This window comes from Peromyscus maniculatus, chromosome 12, assembly GCF_049852395.1.
Source record: "Peromyscus maniculatus bairdii isolate BWxNUB_F1_BW_parent chromosome 12, HU_Pman_BW_mat_3.1, whole genome shotgun sequence".
NCBI classification, from domain to species: Eukaryota; Metazoa; Chordata; class Mammalia; order Rodentia; family Cricetidae; genus Peromyscus; species Peromyscus maniculatus.
Window position 1 is genome coordinate 6,878,271 of NC_134863.1, and position 21,669 is coordinate 6,899,939.

General features: G+C 41.2%; 1 protein-coding gene, 1 long non-coding RNA gene and 1 pseudogene across 3 annotated transcripts in view; all 3 read left to right on the forward strand.

Moving 5' to 3' along the window:
- LOC121821659 (immunoglobulin lambda-1 light chain-like) overlaps positions 1-21,669 on the forward strand; it is a 755,041-nt gene that overhangs the window by 470,021 nt on the left and 263,351 nt on the right. The gene's annotated exons all lie outside the window — the stretch shown is intronic.
- LOC143268058 (bcl-2-related protein A1-like) lies at positions 234-10,993 on the forward strand (annotated as a pseudogene).
- The window catches only part of LOC143268059 (uncharacterized), a 32,586-nt gene continuing 28,520 nt past the window's right edge, over positions 17,604-21,669 (forward strand). Inside the window, exon 1 of one of the 2 annotated variants that reach the window (XR_013043640.1) lies at positions 17,604-20,364. This is a non-coding gene — a long non-coding RNA (uncharacterized LOC143268059). The remainder of the gene's footprint in view (positions 20,365-21,669) is intronic. The other variant, XR_013043641.1, reaches the window with a different exon arrangement.

The window sequence follows — 21,669 nt, forward strand, 5'->3', positions numbered from 1 at the left end:
TTTTTGATGCTTTACTGAATCATAAAAGGAAGAGGAAGTGGTGTTGCTCTGAAACATTTTCCTCCTTCACAGTCTGAGCTTTTGCTTTCACATGTAGCCTACACAGGGACCTATGTAAAGAGAATTCCAGGAGCCTCCAAATAAGATTAGCCCTCCAGCACCAGATCCTGTCTTTGCCTTAGTTGCCTCCTTGGCCTCCGGGTGGACAGCTCCAGTCAGCTCTGCCAGGCAAGATGACTGACTGTGAGTTCACGTTTATCCACTCTGGCTGAGGACTATCTTCAGTACGTCCTGCAGGTACCCGCTTGAGAATTGGCTCCAAGCAAAACATCCAGAGTGCTACAAAGAGTTGCTTTCTCAGTTCAAAAAAAGTTGAAAAGAACCTGAAATTATACTTGGAATGATTTTGTGTGGGATCCATAGATTCCACCAGAACTATATTTAATCAAGTGATGGAAAAATAATTTGAAGACGGCATCATTAACTGGGGAAGGACTGTGACTCTATTTGCCTTTGGGGATGTTCTCCTCAAAAAAACCCCAAGAGCAGATTGGCTTGGATGTGAATGCTTACAAGCAAGTTTCCAGTTTTGTGGCTGAATTCATAATGAATAACACAGGAGAATGGATATGGCAGAATGGAGGCTGGGTATGTGTGATGACATTCCTTTTACATTTCTCTACTGCAAAGTTGGAATGGAGAGTTTCCTTACTAATTAGAACAAACAAGAAAATAACAACTAAAAGATTTCAGTCTGTTTCTAGATCTTATTTTAGATACTTTTAATTAAAAGTAAAGAAAGCAGAACTCTCCTGGGTCATTTCCAATGGACCCTACAACTCTACGGTCGGCAAACATTGGTCTGCCCAGCTTTTCTTCTCGCTTGGGAACTAGTCTTGAGGTCTGGGACTGGAAGCAGCAGCTTTTGACTGCATCTTCTGGATCAGCAATGTAGACCCTCAAGTGTCGCCTTTTGCTAGGATTCTCATGACTATGGAGAATTGGGACAGAAAGAGCTGGGGTTAGATCTTCTCATTTGTACTTTGCGGTGTTGTAACAGTAACCTGCCCAGTTTTGTGCATTCCTTACTTACACATTGACCTTTCCCATTTTCTAATATATAAATTGTGGGCTATTGAAGTTTCATGATACAAATAAATGATGTACTGCCTCACTGGAAGGAACCCTTTTAAAGGATATTCAAATATAAAAATTTGCTTTAAAAAAAAAACATCAGTATCTCAAAAAGCCAGGACTATGCCAAGAATTTTGGAGCTCAGGTTATCCAGAAGCCTTGCCCAGCTAGATTTAGATGCTTCACTTTGTGTCTCAATATGCTTAACACAGAGCTGAAAACATTTCTGTCCCCATGTAGTCCCTCTCCCATCCCCAGCCTTTATCTCCCTCAAGCAATGTCCACTGTTACTATTGTATATACAAAGCATGTTTATTGAACACACCCAAAGAAAATACTTGTAGCATCTCCCATCCCCATTTGGAGGAGAGATTTCACCATTTTGCCCAGGCTGGCCTCCAACTTCCAGAGTATAGTGATGCTACCACCCTCAGCCTTCCACGAATCTGGGACTCTGGATGTACACTACCATGCTTGGCTAGAAAGACGCCCCTTCAGCCCTTTGTCACCAGGGATCAAACCTAGAGCCTAACACAATCTGAACCCATGTTCTATCACAGCACTGTACCCTCAGCCTCATGGTAGTCTTTCTGAAAAATGCTTTACAAATTAGTATCTGGGCTAGACATGGCAGTGCACATCTGTAATTCCTGAACTCAGAAACAAAAGATAAGAGGACCAAAAGTTCAGAGTCATCTTCAACTACGCAGCAAGTCAGTAGAAGGCCAGATCTGGTCATATGAAGGTCTGTTTGATCTGTCCACCCTAAATAATACATAGACTTATCCTGTAACTGTTTTTTCAACCCAGTACTTAAAATAGTATTTTAAAGAATACTTTAGGGACTGGGGAGTAGATCAATTATGGAGCTCCTGTGTTGCATGAACAAGGCCCCTAATTCAATCCCTAGCACCACAAATAAACAAAATTAAAAGAGTTCTTAATATGTTCTGCTGAATGCACATGCTGCCAAAGAGCTGTTTATTTGGGCTATTTCCAGAGTTTTCTGTCATAAGCAATGTTTCTTTGAATATACCAATATGAATCCTCTCCTGTGTATAGGTGTTTTTAGAGTGGATATTTGGTCATAGAGTTATTTGCTCGTGGTTTATATCCATTTTGAAATTACTAGATTTTTCTGCTCCATAGTGGTTCTACCAAATTATAATCCTGTCAGCAGCATGTTAGAGTAGCCATCATTTCCTTGGTACAAGGAGGTCCTAGTAATCTATTACAATTTCTCCACTTTGTTAATACATATACTTAGTATCTTATGTTAATTAATTTTGCCCTAGGTTACTAGTATAGTTAAAGTTCTCTTAATGCTGAGCTCAAGTTCATGTTCATTGACTAATTCTTACTGAAAGATTTGCCCGCTTGTTTCTTTTGCCTGGTTTCCAATTGTTTATTAACAAAGGAATTCCTTGAACAACCTGAATGCAAATTATTTTTATACGTGGCAGATTTCTTTTAGTTTGTTGATTATCTTCTAAAGCTGTAGATGTCTTCAGCAATTACAAGTGTTTGGAATTTGATGCAATTGACTTGATTGAACACAGACTTTGTTCCACTTCTGCTTTGGTGAGTCTGTTTGCTAGGTCACACTGTAAAGCAGTCCTCCTTTTTGATTGCTTTCAACTACCTGTAGCTCTTCCTTCTAACATGCCTGGATCTGGCTCTAGGTGAAACATGCCAGATATTTGGTTATGTTTCTCCTGGTTGGCTGTAGGAAGGACTCAGAAAAATCTCTGCTGCAGTGTGTGCAAATAAACAGCTCTTGGACAGCATGTGCATTCAGCAGAACATATTAAGAACTCTTTTAATTTTGTTTATTTATGGTGCTGTGGACTGAATTAGAGGCCTTGTTCATGCAACACAGGAGCTCCACAATTGATCTACTTCCCCAGTCCCTAAAGTGTTCTTTAAAATACTATTTTAAGTACCCTGGGTTGAAAAACATAGTAACAGATAAGTGAAGGCAGGTGTCTTCTAGCACAGAAGCCACAAATGAGCCTGTAGAGAACAGTCTTACAAGCTCTATAGGTTTACTCTATGTTGCCATCATCTAGCACAATATGTGGAAGACACAGAATATGTGTTGCTTAAATACATGTTAATATAATATATTGGGTGAAATTGTAGAATTAAAAATGAATCAAGGGTATGGAATGGTCTCTTAGAATTTCTAGAAATGCATTTGCCTGGGAATCATAGAGATATTAGCATGTACACAGTAGGAAAAACTTATCCTAATGGAGATATAATAGCACATCTCATGCAACACACACACCTTCCCCTTCCCCCCCCCCACACCTTCACCCTTCATAAAGTTTCTATGTGGGTTCTCAGATCTCTTCTTTTACACCTGGGAGCTTATGCTGTAGATATATCAGAAGTGTTCTTTAAGATCATTGTAAAGCCATCTCAATACCATTTTCCAGCCAACAGAAATCACTTATTCTGCTGATGGCAAATAGTGCTATAGTGAGCTAATACACACAGGCATCGCAACCTCTTTTTTATTTGCTTGTTTTTTTCCCACAGTGCCATTGACAAATCTGCTTCAATGAATGAGTTTACTTTTGTAGAAAAGTAAAAAGAAATAGAAAATGCCCATGTCTTTGCCAGCAGTCAGAGGACCCAGTAGAAAGGGGACATATGAATTTTACAATTTTTTCCTTTTTACTTTTCTGAAAGAGAAAACTCTAAAATGATCATAAACATGCAAGCTATGGTCTTGTTACACTTGAAATATGCCTGAAACTTTATGGGAAGTTTGGGATCAAGATATGATAGAGAAGTACAGCACAGATATTAGGAACACCAGCTCCAATTGAAACAGGGCTGGCTTTATTTCAGGGCTCAGTGCTTATCATCTATGTGAATGGGACAACTTATATACCTTCTCTGTACTTCATTTCCTTGTCTGTAAAAATAGGCCATACTGCAATCTATCTGCTGGGACTGGTATAAGGATCTCATGAGTTACTCACATACAATGCTTCCAGAGAAATTCCTACAAATCTGCACTCAGTACAATTTCAAGACTATTGTTACTACTAATAAATACTCATGTTAATAACATTAATATCGCATAGCTTCTATTTAGCAAATCCAAGGATATCTAGACTCCAAAAGTTATAATGGTCCACTTCAGTTAGATATTAGTCACCATGGACCTCAGGTACACTAAAGTGAAAAACATGAGACTGAGCATTAATAATGGGATGCATAATCTCATTCCTTCTTTTTTAAAAACCAGTTTGAATCCTTCTTCATCCCTCTCCTCCTCATTCTTTCATCCTTCCCTCTCCTCCCTCTCATCCTTCCTCTGTTTTTTCCTTCTCCTCCATATCTCCTTTAGTTTCCAGCCTGTCATCTCTGCTCTTCTTCATCTTCTACATTTACTATTATTTTCTCCAGTTCCCTCTACCAGTCTGAAGTGCAAAGCTGGACTCATAAATGCCTGGCAGAAGATTTAATGTGATTTTTTCAGCTATCGTGAGCATTTGGGAGGAAAAGATAGTTCCTAAAGCCACTAGAGCACATTTTAGTAGCTAGTGTCTGTAGTCTCAGCTACATAGAAGCAAAGGATAGAGGAACATTGCACATCTCTGTATCCTTAATGCTTAGTATAGGGCCTACTGCACACAAGGTACCTGACACACAGCTACAGATCTCAGGAACCAACACTGACATCTGAGGCCTGAACTCCAAATTTCCCTGCTTATTAGAGGCATGACTTAGGTTAAGTTACCTAGGAGGCACTCCAAGATTCATGTTTCCCATGTAATATGTATAACAACACAATATAGCATAATGTAATAATAATTATATTATGTCATGTAATAATATAGCATAAACAATAAAAATGAAGACAACAATACCTATATGCAAAGAACCAGAAAGCTTTCTGATAAAAGTACTTTGTGAGTATGTAAATAGAATTATTCAAGTATGGGGATTACATGGGAAATTCCAAGAAATTTATAGTTTTAAAAACTACTCTAAATACAAAAAGAAACTCCCTTTAGAAGTGGGGATACACTGAATTGGTCGCTTCCAAGTAACTAGAATAGGAAGAGTTAAGCTAAGAGGTCCTCTCCTCTTCTCCTCCCCTGCCTCCCCTCCCGCCTTCTTTCCTCTTACTCTAATGGCGTGGGTTAATTTGGTGATGAAGCAAATCAGCAGAGTGGATACACAGATATGTAAAGATGACTGATTGACCATTCATCTCAGTAAAGGCATTTCCAAAGGTATAAATAGCCAAGACCTGTAAATGCTAAGCACATGCTCCACCATCGAGCTATAGCCCAACTACCAAAACAGCTCTCCCATGAATCTCTAGAGGAGTGACCGTGGTATCCACTTATATCTTTAAAAAAAAATCAGAGCTTTTAATTCTCTTTGGGTTATTGGCACAGTATGTGTCAGCCTGCTTTGTAATGCCATAATGGAATATTGCACAGAAAATGATAATAGAAAAGAAGTTGCCAAGGGACTCTGAGAGGGCCAGCATCTAAGGGCACCAGCACTGAAGGGCACCAGTATTGAAGGACTGCATCTGGTAAGAGCCTTTTTGCTGCAGGAAGTGAGGTAGGAAGACAGGGATGGAGGGAGGGAAGTGAGGAGGGAGGGAAGATGACTAGAGGACTGAGTACATCTTTTGATAACAAATCCACCCCTTAGGTAATAGTCTCGATCTAGTAGTAATGGAGGGGATGCTCCCATGTGGAATCATCAGCAAAACAGGCAGCCACCAGTCAGGGGAAAGTGTCTGCATTTGGTATACAGAGTCAGCTGTGAGGCACGTGAGGTCATGTCCCAATAGAAAAAAAGACATTGCTCATTTCCCTTTATCCTCTTCTTAAAGATTCCAACTCTTAATAATATCAAAATACAATTAAGAATCAACATGAGTTTTAGAAAATATAAACACAACATGCCACCTTGGTATATTATTTATGCTTTAGCCATTCTCAAAACCAGAGTAGCCCAATTTAGCAAATTTTCACTGCTCCCAGAAGTAATCAGACGTTGGCATTTCCTGTTTATTACCACATTACTGATGTGATAATGAATCCTTATTTGTATATTTATTTTATATATTAGCCTTAAGATTCAAATTGCACCACTAAAGGAAGTAGTTTTGAAAGAATCTGCTTGAAGAAGTATTTTTATAGGTACAAAAAACTATGATTGTATTATAATATAAAGCTCTTTAATTGATGGTAATGTAAAGTGTTTTCCTATATATTATTAGCGATTTATGTCTCAGCGAATTTCTCTTTTTAGCTATTAAGGCCTGATTATTTTTTCTTACATTGGAATGAACTCTTTCCTGATAAATATATTTTCCTGGTTTGTGGTTCTTTAAATTTTAGTTTTTTTATAGATTTATGACTATTTCATACCTTCATTTAGCTTTTTCTTTTACTTTCTTTGCCTTAGAAGTTGAAAATATTAGAAGTTAGCATGCTGCCCAGAAATGACTAGTTGTTCTATTAATAAAGGATCATTTTAGAGGCTATCACTGTACCTATCCGCCTCACAGCTGACTCTGCATACCACATGCAGACATTTTCCCCTGACTGATGGCTGCCTGGTTTGCTGATGATTCCACAACTATTAATTTCAAGATCTGCAGAGATTTCCAAAGTCTTCTGACTCTCGAGAAGCTAAACCTGATTCCCATTTTCTGGATTAGTCCTATTATGGCATACCCATTTGGAGACATTGTAATGCTGGAACCTACAAGATGTTGAGCAAATGTTTACTAGATGGATATAAAAAATATCAGGGGTGGTGATACAGAGAGGATGCAAGCACAGTCTGGGGACATAGCTCAGTCGGTAGGGTGCTTGCTTGGCATGCACAAGGTCCTAGTGTCTGTCCTCAGCACTTCCTGAACCAGGCATGATGGGGTATGGCTCTAATCCCAGGGCCAGGAGATACAAACAGAAGATTCAAAAGTTCAAGGGCATTTCTGGCTACTTGGTAAGTTCTAGAAAATAAAATGAGTATAAATAAATAAATAACAATAAATGAAATAAATGTTTTGAACAATTTTATAGTCTTTTTTTGTACTTGTTTTGGAATACATGGAGTGAAAAGGAGTGTAAAGCTTGCATCCCAACCCAGGTCCAGGCAAAAAATTATATAATCTTTTATTTATTTATTTTTGGCACAGCATCTTGCTGTGTAGCCCAGGCTGGCTTGGAACTCACTGTGTAGTCGAGGCTTGCTTACAGAAATCCCCATCTCCATCTTCTAAGTATTGAGAACATGGTGTGTGCCAATACACACTGTGAGTTGTATTATCTTAGGTAACTTTCCCCCCTCATTCTCAGTATCCTCAATAGATAACGTAAGAATTAGCATGCAGGTAGAAGTAATTTCCAATGAAAATGTAATATAATTATAGATTTCAAGTTGTTAAAATATTGTTACAGTGCGCTACAGTTTGTTGGGATTTTGGCGTGTGCGTGCATGCGTGCGTGCATGCGTGCGTGCGTGTTCTGGGGCTTGAATCTAGGAATTCAATGTCCTAGACAGGCATTTCTATCAGTCTGGATTTTCCTAATTAAAAAAAAAAGTCCAGGTTCAAAAATAATTATAGTGGAAATAATCAGTATTTTCTTTTTTTTTTTTTCACTTATAAACTGTATGGCCGTGACAGGCTTCTTGCTAACTGTTCTTTTATCTTAAATTAACCCATTTCTATAAATCTATACCTTGCCACGTGGCTGGTGGCTTCCCGGCATCTTCACATGCTGCTGGTCATGGCGGTGGCTGCAGTGTCTCTCCCTCAGCCTTCCGTTTCCCAGAATTCTCCTCTCTCCTTGTCCCACCTACTTCTTGCCTCGTCACTGGCCACCAGTGTTTTATTTATATAGAACAATATCCACAGCACTTGCCCTTTTTTCTTTTCCTTTTTTTTTTTTAAAGGAAGGTTTTAACTTTAACATGGTAAAATTATATATAACAAAACAATTACTGAGGAAGAATTATAGTTACAATATTAAAGATGTCCTATCTATCTTATATTTGTGAGTTTAAGGTTTTATATCTAACTTATCTTTTATCATAACTGAGGAAATTACAACTATCTAGTTTTCAACCACATCAAAGACCTGAGAAGGAACATAATGGTACCTGAGAAATGGTAGATGGATGCAAGCAACTTTCGGGAATCTTGCAAGAGTAGACCAAGACAGCTGGCAGCCTGGACAGTCACCTAATGTTTCTCAGCATTGTTGGTGCATTTAGATTGGCTACAGGCCTAGAGTATCTGACAGACCATTTTCAGAAGCAGGAATTCTGAAAGACCATCTTACCCTGTCTTGGCAGAGTACAGTGGTCACTTTCCTTGTGTCCCGCTTGTCCAGGAAGGACAGCATTGCATTCGTACTGTCAGCCGTCAAGGCAAGGGCAGTTCTTTGCCCAGTAGGCCATTTTGTGCCAAGAAGACAAACTTCCAAATGGAAATGTCTTAGAAGCCCAACATTCTCTCGGGATCAAATTGGTGCAGCCAGGAGCAATTGTGTCTCATGTCAACAAAATTCTAAGTTATTTAAATGCCATATTCTCTAGGTCTATGAAGTGTTTGAAGATTACCTATCTATCTGAAATATATCTATGTATACCTAGAAGACTTAACTAACATGGTTACAAATATGATTATCATAAATGACTAATTATTAACCTATTTTTAATTATCCATTACAATTTTAAATGAGTTACATAAACATAATACCTCAAACAAGAATAGAAATATATATATACAGTACAACAAAATTAACTTCAAGTTTGTATCAATAAACTAAAATTTATACCAATGTAAAACATTTTAAGCATAAACTAAAATCTATACCAATGTAAAACATTTTAAACAAGTTGTTCTTTAAAAGTAGGTTGATTAATCTATCCTTTTATCTTATCATCTCTATATCCTCCTATATATCTATATCATATCCCCTTTTCTTTTTTAGAAAGAGATCACATTTATAATCAACCTATTTTAAATAAAAATATTGGGTTTTCTCTGTCCCACACCAGAAGGCTCTTCTGATTTGGGACACAAGAATCTCTTAACCATTTTTTTTTAAAAGCAATATGTCTGGGTTTAGAGGGGGAGTGAGCCAATTCCACCTCTAAAGCCAGCTTGGTATATTTGGGAATTTGGGCGTAGCATCTCTTACTACTTCCTGCTGGAGGGGGGCGCTGTATCTTATGGGGACGCAAAGAAAACTTTAGGCCTATGGGGTAGTCCGTGAGGCTGTATTGTGTGAACCAGTTGCCTTGAAACCGCTCTGGATGTTGGATCATCTGGGCCATGGTGTCATCGGAGACCTTTCAGGGGGTCTTGGCTGGTCAAACCTGATGTATCTTAATCTGGAACAAATCCATAGCCTCTGGCTTTCTGTGGAAACAAAAGGAGAACCTCTTTTCCAAAGCAACATATCCTTAAATCCAAATTTTGAAGTCAAGGTACCTTGTCACGTGGCTGGTGGCTTCCCGGCATCTTCACATGCTGCTGGTCATGGCGGTGGCTCATAATCAGTATTTTCTTAGACTCAAGGACATTAGTTGAATTTGGATTTACTATGAGTTCTTATAATTCTCAGTACAGCCAGGCAGTGGTACTTTAACTCCAGCACTTGGGAGGCAGGGGCAGGTGGATCTCTGTGAATTTAAGGCCAGCCTGGTCTAGAAAGCAAGTTCTAGGGCAGCCACAGCTGTTAGAAACCCTGTCTCGAAAAACAAACAAATAATAACAATAATTCTCGGTATAATACAATTTATAAATATAAATTTAATTTTCAGTGCTAGGCAACTGAAAGAAAAAGAGAGGAAAACAAAACAACACAAAAAACTGGAGAATTCCTTTCCCTGGAGCTTACAGGCTGTGAGCAACAGAAGCAGGGCTAGTTTGAATGAAGATGAAAGTACTAGTCTTTGGATTTCAGAATATAACATCTCAATAATGACTCCATACTGTCTACACTACAAAAGAATACTCATATACTAAATCCACATTGAATTAGATAAGTTTTCAAATTCTTTTTACTTTTTTACTTCTTGTAGTGGTTTGAATAGGAATGGCTCCATAGGCTTAGTCATCAGGGAGTGGCACTCTCTGAAAGGATTAAAAGGATTAGGAGGCGTGGCCTTGTTGGAGGAAGTATGTCATGCCAACCCCAGAGCCTGTCTCTCTCTCTCTCTCTCTGCTTATGGATCAGATCAGAATGTAGCTCTTAGCAGCTACTGCATGTCATCTTAGTTCTTACCTGCCTGCGTGCCCCATGCTTCCTGCCATGATGATAATGGACTAAGCCTCTGAAACTATAAGCTAGCCCCCAGTTAAATTAAGAACTACCTTGGTCATGGTGTCTCTTCACAGCAGTAGAAGACTGACAAAGACACTTCTTAATATATGGCTGCAAAATCCCTTGAAGCTAACATATGTAGCTCAGCTGTGTTTCTATTGGGTGGCTATATTCTAAAGGGATTTGGCTTTGGAGTAGAGAACAATGGGGAGAATGAAATGACTACTGGTGGTGAGAGAATAGAGAGGATTATCTCACTGAGTCTTCAGTCTGCACTTTCTTCTCACAGGAAGATGGCTTCATGAAGAAGTTTGAACCCAAACCTAGCTGGCTGACTTTCCTGGAAATGACAGGGCAGATCTGGGAAATGCTCTTTTTCTCCTCAAGCAGCACTACTGACAAGGGCTCCTGTGACAATGGTGACCAGCACTTAGTACGTCCATTTGCAAACAACTCAGATGGCAGGACTTGACTTCCCGGAGTTGCGGATGTTTTGTTCCCTCTTGAAGGAATAAATGACTGATATCTGTTCCTGGATGTGTTTCATGTTTTAAGTTTTCGAGTCCGCCTGGAACTCCAACAATACTCCACACAGGGACAGGTACTGAAGTAAAGGCTGATGATGACCTGGAGGTAGAGACTCTTCCATAAGGGTGTGCCTATTATCCAACGGCATTCTGTGTCACTAGGCTAAACCATATGGGGACTAAAATCTGCCCCCTGACTCTTTCCTGAGTCCACACTTTCTACATCTCAGAGTCCCCGGCTGCTCACAGTTTCTCACCGATGCTCTCCCCTCAACCTGTACTCTCTGGCCTTTCATTTGGGCTTCATGAGTAGGACAGTCAGATGTGCAGTGCTGGGGTCAGAAATGATACCCTAAAAGGAAGGACTCAAATCACTTTTCTCCCCGACCTTCTCTTGCCTTCTTCCCCCGCCACCCTTTTCTCCCTAGGCAAGATACAAAAGGTAGAATTCACTTCCCCCACGTCAAGTCATAATCAATAGTCAGACTATATGTGATCAGTCTGCCTTTCTAGCAGTCAGGAAGGGATCACTTCTCTTTGTGCTCCTACAGCAGGAAACTGGAGTGGTTTGAAGAAAAACAGTTAAGTGAATGAATATCAAGTCATTTTTAAACTTGATTTTTGGGTGTGTGACAAAACTGTCTTTTGTTAGGCCATCTTCCAATGTTTAGGTCAAGTGTGATGGCCATATAGAAATCCTCTATTTTGATCTAGATCACTTGCATTACATTTCCATTCAGACTATTAATAGAGTCAATAAAGACAGAGCCCCTTTTTCCAAGGGCAGGCACATCTTTACAAGGGATCTCTGTAGACGAAATTCTAAACAGTCTTAGTAAATAAGAAACACAGAACCAAATACACAGGTAAATAGCTAAAGAGATCAGAGAGTTGTGACGACCTTATCTTACCTCTCACCTCGTTGCTTCCCAGAGGAGAGAGTTTCTTCCTTTCTGACTTGTCTTTTTATTACCTTTCTGTTCTGCCTTCTCATTGGCTCTAAACCCAACCACATGACTTCCTCGTCACTGCCTGTCTACACAGACCTCTAGGTTTCTATGGTTGGTACTGAGATTAAAGGCTCGTGTCACCATGATTGGCTGTGTCCTTGACCACACAGAGACTCCGCCTGCCATGTGATCGGATTAAGGACGTGTGCTACCACCACTGGACTTATGCTTAATGGCTTGCTTTTACCTCTGATCTCCAGGCAACTTTATTTATTAACATACAAATAAAATCACATTTCAGCACAAATAAAATATCACCACAGATCTCAGTTATCAACACTACCTCTGCGGTGTGATTCCTAACTGAGGGAATGGAGATATTGGGTCAAGTCAGTATGGACCTTAACACCTGTTCCTTCTGTTTCCACAGCTGAGGGTTAGGATTACAGCTACATTATCACCACCAGGCTCTGTGCATACAAGGCAAGCACTCTAACAATGGTGCTTCCTAAACAGCATGGACTTTCATTTTTTTACCACCTTTAAACTGGAGAAGGGAAAAGGAATAAGCAAGAAGACAGGTGGGAAGTTACTTAAAACCCTATTGAGGCGAATCAGAACAAGATATCACCTGTGACCTTTGCTGCCCACAGTGATCCACTTATTAGAAATCTTCCAAAGCACCCCCAAATAGTGCCACCAGATAGGGACTAAGTGTTCAGACACATGAGGCTGTGGGTGGGGGAATTTCACATTCAAACCATGAAACTCTGTTTGTTTTAAGACACAGTCTCTGTTGTGTAGCTTAGGATGATCCTGGTACCGCAATCCTCCTGCCTCAGTCTTCTGAATGCTGAGATTAGAGGTGTGTGCCACCAATTCAAGATATCCTGTGTGAGATTTCTTTGGTTTGGTTTTGTTTTGAGTCAGGGTTTTCCTATGGACCTATGTAGCTCAGAATGGCCTAGAACCTTCAAGGTTCAGACATTAGCCTGTAAGATCTTTAATAACCTGTTTTCTATATGAACACTTGATCTCTTCTTTTGTTTCAGCTACTCTACAGTGTCAACTACAACATCTTTCCTTAGTGTTTGACACCATTTTGTTATTGAGTCTTCCTATGATTTTGATTTCTGCTGAAAATAATAGCTCCAGATGGTTGAAAACATTGGGGAAATGGAGATATCAGTGATTCTGTCATGAAGCCTTACCTGTGAGAGGACATACAGAACCCTCTGAAGATTCATAACCCCAAAGAGTTTTACACCTAAGGTTGCATGTATTTACTGGTGCAATGATATCCTTGATGAAAATGTACATGTGGAACTAAAGTATTTTTGTCAAAGATTGGGATTAAATAAAAAAAAAATGTTTTCTCCCATGCCAAACTGGACAAAATGACCACTATTTTTGTTGCACTGGCAATCAAACCCAGAGCCTTGTGTATGCTAGGCTTACCCCTTGGTTATACTGACAGACTACATATTTATTGCTGAAGGGATGTGCCCATGATATGAAGCCACATAAAATAGCCATGGATATCTAGAAAAAGCCTGCCTCCAAAATTCAACAGCAGCAATTCACGTACAACTTATTTTTGTGTGTGTGTGGTGTTAGTGATAAAACCTAGGACCACATGCACGATAAGTTTTAAATTTCTTCTGCAGATTAATACTTGCTGCATACATTGATTTATAGTAGTGATTCTCAAACATTAATACGGCCAGAGACCACCTGAGGACCATTTAGACTGGCTAGGCGTGGGAATGGCACAGGATTCTCCATACTTGGCATGCTTTTGGGAACGCTGACCCATAGACCACACTCATGTTCAAGTATTGGTAAATGGCTATTACGTGGCCACACTGACCTGAATTGTTAGGTCTCTAAGCGTAAAGATGAGACCACAGATGTTAGTGAATTCACTGCTTTTTTTACAGTCCATGGTAAGAATTCTCTTCTTCTCTGTTCTCCCTCTTCCGCCTTGCTTTTTCTTCAGGCACTTAGATCTGACAGAAATGAACTATATACCTTTTTACATGGGTGCTGGAGATCTGAACTCGGCTCCTCATGCCTGTGTGGCAAGCATTTTACCAACTAAACCATCTTCCCAGCTCTGAAAAATTAACTCTTTAAAAGCCAGTCCTCAGCTATTGAATGGTAACATGGGGGGGGGGGGGGTATAAATCCGAGTCAGCCCTCCGCCTCACATCCACTTACTATAATCTCCTCTCTCCACTCAAACATCTGCTAGAGAAAGGCATTATCTGTCTCTGAACAGCAGGCTCCGACAGCAGCAAAACTCTTCGATAATAATGAACAGCGTGTCTGAGTCCTGAGTTTCCCAGAGACGGGACATCCATCTCCAGAAAGGGCCTGCCACTTGCTGTAACAGCGACCCCCAAGTCCATCAGTAACGAGCCAACTGGCTGAAACAGGCACTTGGTGGTAAAGCAGAACGTTCTGTCCTTTGGCCAGGAGGAGCCAAGTGTCCACCAGCGATGATGTACGCGCATCAGGCTCGCTCTGCCCTCCTTCTGATGCCTCTTCAGCCCCGCACTGCACACCGTTAAGGTAACTAGATGAGTACCGAGTCCGCAGGTATAGTCCTTTGCTGGACCTTCTGCAGAAGCACGGCTACCTCCGCAGGCTGTGAGGGAGGGTAAATGTCCTGGGCTTGGTGCACAGTCCCCCCAGCTACCGTGCAGGAAAGGCCAAGGACGCCCCAGCACGCTGCCCTTCGCGGCCACCAGACACGGGGTCCGGCTCCGACGCCTAAGAGGCCGGTGCACCTCGGCCAGTCTACAGAGGCCACGCCCCCTTCCCCTTCCCCCTCGGCAGAAGGTGGTGGGCGTGGCCTGGGCGGTGATTGCCACGTGACGGCGGCGGCCGCTGTAAGCAGCGCCCAGAGCCGGGAGCCTGGGGGCGGAGCTGAAGCAGCGTTTGCGGGCGGAAGTGCGGAGGAGCGGCTGCGCCAGTCCCACTCCTCACGCCGAAGGTGCAAGAACGGACTTAAACGCCTGGAAGCTTGGGCTCGGCTCGCGCGTCTGCGCAGGCGCACTTATGCTCCTGGCGCCTGACTGGCTTCCCAGGGCAGGGGGCGGAGCCTGTGGATAGCCCCGGAGCTTCTAAGGGAGGTTGGACCCGGCACGTTTGGAGTTATTTTGTTATTGGGAGGAAAGGCCTTGCTGCGAGCTTAAGAAGATGCCCAGAGTGTCGATCCACACCCTCACCTCCCGGTTTAAATTTAATTCATTCCCATATGTTTATCACCTAGTAGCAAACCGTTTTGCTGTGTATTGGGTTACAGAGATGAAAAAGATGATCGTTGCCCCTGAAGGATCAGAAGATCTAGCAGAGGAAGCAGGTGAATGAAAAATTGGAGGGCTGCAGATAAGGCTCAGTGGTACCGCTGTTCAAAAATGTGCTACATTTTATTTCTCCATACTTAGAACACTGAATTTGGGTCTGTTTTTCTAGTTTTAAATTGTGTCGTTGTAATAATCTGTGTTCATCTAGGGGTAGATTAATTTTCACTTGTGAGGCAACTGCATCCGCACAGTCCGGTTTCTGCTTCTGAGTTAGGGTTGTATCTGGAACTCGTTGCCTTCTTTCTTATGTATTTTTTTCTTCTCAACTTTTTTAGATTATATCCTTAAATTATTTTTAAAGAAAATACCAATGTGATTGGCAACCTTTATTTATTTTTAGTTCATATGTATGAATGTTTTGCCTGCATGTGTGTAAGTGCATTGTGTGTGTGTGTGTGCACGTACAAGTGCTCCTGATGCCTTTGGAGGTCAGAAGTGGGTGCCAGATCCCCTGGAAATATAGTTAAGGGTGGTTGTAAGCCCCCATGTAGGTGCTGTAATCTGTTTTTGGTTTGTTTTGGGTTTTTTGGTGCTTTTTGTTTTCTTTTGTTGTTTGGTTTGGATTTGGGTTTTTCAAGACAGGGTTTCTCTGTGTAGTCCTGGCTGTCCTGAACTCCCTTTGTAGACCAGGCTGGCCTCAAACTCACAGAGATCCACCTGCCTCTGCCTCCAGAGTACTATGATTAAAGGCGTGCGCGGTGGCCACCACCACCACCGCCACCCAGTGTAGCTGCTATAATTTGAATCCAGGTTGTCTGCAAGAGCATTAAGTGCTCTTAAACTGCTGAACCATCTCTCTAGACCCAGCAACTCCCATTTGGCTGCTCAATTGATTTCAAGTTTTTGATTATTTTTTTCCTCATTCTGTTCAAGATCTATGACTTCCAATCTAGAGACTGATGTTTTTGATTTATGTATTATATCTTGTGGCTTAGTTACTGTTCTGTTGCTGTGAAGAGACACCATAACCAAGGCGACTTATAAAAAGAAGCATTTAATTTGGGGCTTGCTTATAGTTTCAGAGGACTAGCCTGTGATCATGGTGGGAAGCATGGAGGCAGGCAGGCAGGCATGGTGCTGGAGAAGTAACTGAGAGCTTACATCTTATCCACAAAATGAAGTAGGGGAAGGAGGGAGGGAGGAAAGGAAAGAGGGAGGGAGGGAGGAAGGAGGAGAGAGAGAGAGAGAGAGAGAGAGAGAGAGAGAGAGAGAGAGAGAGAGAGAGAGACAGACAGACAGACAGACAGACAGACAGACAGACTGACTGGATGTCATGGGCTGTGGGATTTTGAAACCTCAAAACTCACTCCAGTGATCTCTGAGATCACAGAGGCCAGAAGGGTATCATCAGTGTGAAGCAAGAAGTAAACCTTCCTCAACACAACTCAGTGGCTGTTGTTGGTTCAAACTTCTAGAGGCTAACAAAGGACAGTTTATGTTAGGCATATTTAAGCACAGCACATTTTGAGAAAAAGTTTTCTGGTGATAATTAATTCAATCCTGTGTGTACAACAAAGCTTAAGACATGGTTACATTGAAACTCTTTCCAAGGTACATGTGTCCTCTCTCATTAAGATGGATTGTATAGATTGACTACATGTGGCATGTTAAAGGTCTGGGGGAAGAGCTGGTGTGGTGTTGGTCATACAGATAGTGCAAAGGTTATTAACCACCTCTGCTCTCATTTGTAAAGTACGTGTGACATCTCCCATAAAGATGGGCTCTACTGGCTGAGAAACAACGCTCAAGATAAGGGTCTGGGGAGGATGACTGAGACAAACATAAGAATAAGGGAGAACCATGTGTGGTCTGGCCATAGAGATAGTTCAGAAGTCACCAGGCTATTGACCAAATTCATTCCCAGCCTTATGGACAGAAAAGAGATGATACATCTCTTCCTTTGAAGAGACAAGCCTTAATGTTTAACGTTCCTGGTTTCCCTAGTGCTTATCTGTGAGCACAAGGACTTCGTGCCCTCTACGCCCACCCTGAGTGACACACCTTCCACAAGAGGTCCTAATCCTTCTAAATAGTTCATCAACTGAGAACACATTCAAATGGATGAGCTTATGGTGTCCATTCTCATTCAAACCACCACATCTTGATAACTAGTTTTCCTCTGGACCTTTTAGGAATTCTTGTTAATTAGATAGTAAAAAGTTTAGATTGATCTTCTGTGTCTCTTAACATTTTTTTCTTATTTTTTCCTAATTTGTCTCCCCACACTGGATTTCTTCCTAGATTGTTTTCATTTTGTTAATCATGGTTTTAATTTCCAATAATTATTTCTTATTGCTTCCTTTCCATAGCAACCTATTGATGTTTTATAGATCCAGTTATTGTTTTCAGCTTGTCTGAGAAAACTAGAAATTAAAAATAATCTTCATTTTTTTGAATTATCTGTCTAACACTGAATCATTTTTTTTCCTTCCATTTTTCATTTTAGAAATCTTTCTATTTTGTACTTTGGCTTTTCAAAATGGTTGAAAATCATTTATTGGCTATGTATATTTATGTCCTTTGGGGGTACTGGGCATCAACTGAGAACCTTGAACATCATAGTGAAGCCTTCTACCACTGAATGAAACTCCTTCTACCACTGAATGAAACTCCTGGCCCTTCTTGTCTATACATACTTATGAATGAAAGTGTGTTAGCTACAAGATGCCTCCTGTTTTTGTAGACACTGGTCGGAATTGTCAGGGAAGAATGGATTCTGCCTACCTCCTGTGTCCATGTTTTAGCGCTGCGCTGTCTGTAAATACTGTCTCGTTCTCCCCCTGTCTTACAGGAATCAGTCAAATTTCTGCTTTGTTGTCTTCATTGTTATGACGGGTTTCCTTTTTTCCTCCCTTCTTAACAAATAGCATGTAAGTGGGCTTGAGGCAGGAAGGCAAATGCATGTGCATAGTCTCACACAGAATTGTAGCTGTGTGCCTTACTGCCTATTCAGCTCTTGGGTTTCTATCCTCTGCTTTAAAGAGATTGAGAAAAGTACTTTCTCATATAGTAAGTGGTGTCAAAGCCTTGGGCCTCCTCCAAATCTGGGTTCCCCCTTTCCATTTTCTTCACTTATGCCAAGCCTTTCAGCAGCTTTACAGCTTTTCAGAAATCAGGGGTTGACTTTCTTCCTCAGCCCTGGTTTGGTATGCTTTGCTTCACTTCTCTCTTCCCTTTGTATTATTGTGACCAGAGACCACCAAAGACGAGCATGCCGGAATGCAAAAGCAAGGTTTAATCCGGGATATCTGAAAGCAATACAAGCCTAGGCAGGGACTTTGTCCAATACATCCAATGCAGTGGAGGCTGGAAGAAGTGCCCACCTGTCTGCAAGCTCAGTTTTTTTTTTTTTTTTTTTTGTTTTTTTTTTTTTTTGCTTTTTCAAGACAGGGTTTCTCTGTGTAGCTTTGCGCCTTTTCCTGGAACTCACTTGGTAGTGCAGGCTGGCCTTGAACTCACAGAGATCCGCCTGGCTCTGCCTCCCGAGTGCTGGGATTAAAGGCGTGCCCACCACCACCCGGCAAGCTCAGTTTTTAAAGGCAAAAACCACAAGGTTACATCATTTAGGGGTGCTAGTACGGGTACAATTCTGATTGGCTCGCTTCTAGGGACTTTCTAGAAATCATGGTTTAATCTTACTTCTAAGGGGGTGTTTGCCCATCACCATTTCTCATTGGCTGCCCTCAGGTGGGGGCATTTCTGTGGTCAGTTACCCTGGAAACCAGGGTTGGAACATTCCTTGGTTCAACAGTCATCACCGAATGAATACCTTGTGACTCTGTACTTTTGCACTTTCTAATTTCTGGAATCTGGGTTCACTGGTTCCAGTAACTCAAGGCCTATACCTAATATGGAGAAAGCTTCGGCCTTATTTCTAAGATGGAGGCATTTTGTTCTCATTTTGGTCTTACAGTATTACATGTAACTTGGCTTTCTTTATTGATCTTTCTGCCAGTCATATTTGTAAGCTGTGTTTGCATTATCCTTCTCTTCTTAGCTTGGAGGACAGGAGAGAACAGAAAAGGAATAGAGAAAAAAAAGGGAGTTAAGGGCCAACTTCTGAGTCTGGTAAGTTCCTAGGGTTTTGAGCAAAACTTAGCTCTCTTTGCCTGATGAGTGATTCTACTAAAAAAGGATTCTTATATGAGGAGCCCCTTGCTCCCATTTTAATGAACTTTCTGAACACCCATTTGAACGGAATAGCATTGGTAGAGACTGTTTTAGGGCGTGTTCTCTGTGGGAGCTTGTGGACTGGTTTAGGACACGTAAGCAGTGATTGACTCATGACTTACCTCCTACAGACTGAAGTGCTGAGTTGTGTATCATTCTAAATGTAGTAAAGCTTCTGCAGAGGTCAGGAAGGTTAGGTCTTGGCTGGGCCAAAAGGGCTAAAATTGGTGGGAGAAATGCCAAACAACCCAAGGACTGGAAAATTGGTGAGATCCAAATTTCAAAGAGAAAATAAACCAAAATCCTCTAGTAAGTCTCTGACATGTACTGGAAACTGGGATCACATCTGGAACTCTGAAGATAGACAGCTTTTCCACTTCATGTCTTCTTAATGAGTTTCCATACAGACTACAGGCCTACCAGAGAGATAAAGGGACCATTGAATATGCAAATCTTGAGTATAGAAATAAAAGCCAGGTATCAAGACATAGCATTAACTCACTGTACCACTTTTACTTAGAAAAGGCTGCGACAAAAGAGAGAAATTAGTAAGAGAAGTTACTAGTTTATAAAAACTATAGTCTTAAAAATTATAATTGCCATCATTTTCCACTTAAGTGATTGCCCACAGTCAGTATCAGAATTCCAAAAGAATTTCCATCTTTTTGAGCATGCAAGATGAAATTGACATGGAAGAGATCATCAAGGACATTTTCAGACAAGTTGAAATCTGCTTCATCCCTTGGTACCAATTCCAGAGCAATCACATGGACATGGACATGAGATTAGCATCACCTGAAGAGATCTCTTTACTTCCCCAAACATCCTGGAATATTCATCAGCCTCGTGAGGGAGATGTTTGGGAGGAGGCCTTATCCACAGGTAAGTGTAGGTGTAACCGTCTTACTAAATAAGAAACACAGAGCCAATGCAAAGATGAAAGCCCAAGAGGTCAGAGCAATAGCTAAGAGCTAAAAACCTTATCCTTCACTGCCGCTTCTGTCCTCAGCAAGAGAGCTACTTCCTGTCTGTTTATCTTTTTTATAGACTTTCTATCCTGTCTTCTCATTGGTTATAAACCCAACCACATGACCGCCTCGTCACTGCCTGTCTGTACAGACCTCCAGGTCTTCTATGGTTGGTATTGAGATTAAAGGCATGTGTCTCCAATGAACACACAGAGATCTGCCTAGCTCTGCCTCCCAAAAGCTGGGATTAAAGGCGTGCACCACCACTGCCCAGTTTCTGCTATGGCTTGTTATTAGCTCTGACCCCCAGGCAACTTTATTTATTAACATACAAATAAAATCACATTTCAGTACAAATAAAATAAAATATCACCATAGGTAAGGCATCATTTCTCACATTAAAATACTGACCTAGATGTGTCCTATATCATCTGATCTTGGATGCTAAGCGTTGTCAGGCTTGGCTAGTTTACAAGAATTGATGTCTTTGAATATTTAGGTAATGTCATCAGAATTTTCCTTCTAAAAATCTTCTCTCTCTCTCTCTCTCTCTCTCTCTCTCTCTCTCTCTCTCTCTCTCTCTCCTCTCTCTCTCCCTCCCTGCCTCCCTCCCTTTCCCTCTCCCTCTCCCTCCCTTCCTCCCTCTTTGTCTGTCTCTGTCTCTGTCTCTTGTAACATGAATCTTAAAGAGTTTTATTAATATAATCAAACCTGAGCCAGGTATTGGGGTGAACACTGAATGATCTGAGAAACAGAACAAGCCACAGCTTCCTCACCTCGCCAGTTCCTCAGGTGATCCTGTGTCCTCATCCAAATGGCTCTCAGCTGAACTGTTGCTCAAAAGCCTAAAAGGTTAACCATGCCAAAAGCTTCTAGTTTCTAGTCCTCACGCCTTATATACCTTTCTGCTTCCTGACATCACTCCCTGGGATTAAAGGCTCACTTTCTGAGATTAAAGGCATGAGTCACCATGCTTGGCTGTATCCAATGTGGCCTTGAACTCACAGAGATCCAGAGGGATTTCTGCCTCTGGAATGCTAGGATTAAAGGCGTGTGCTACCACTGCCTATCCTCTCTGCTCTATGTTTAATATTGTGGCTGTTCTCTGACCCCAGATAAGTTTATTAGCATGCACAATATTTTGGGGAACACCATACCACCACAGTCTCTGTCTCTGTCTCTGTCTCTGTCTCTCTCTGTCTCTCTGTCTCTCTGTCTC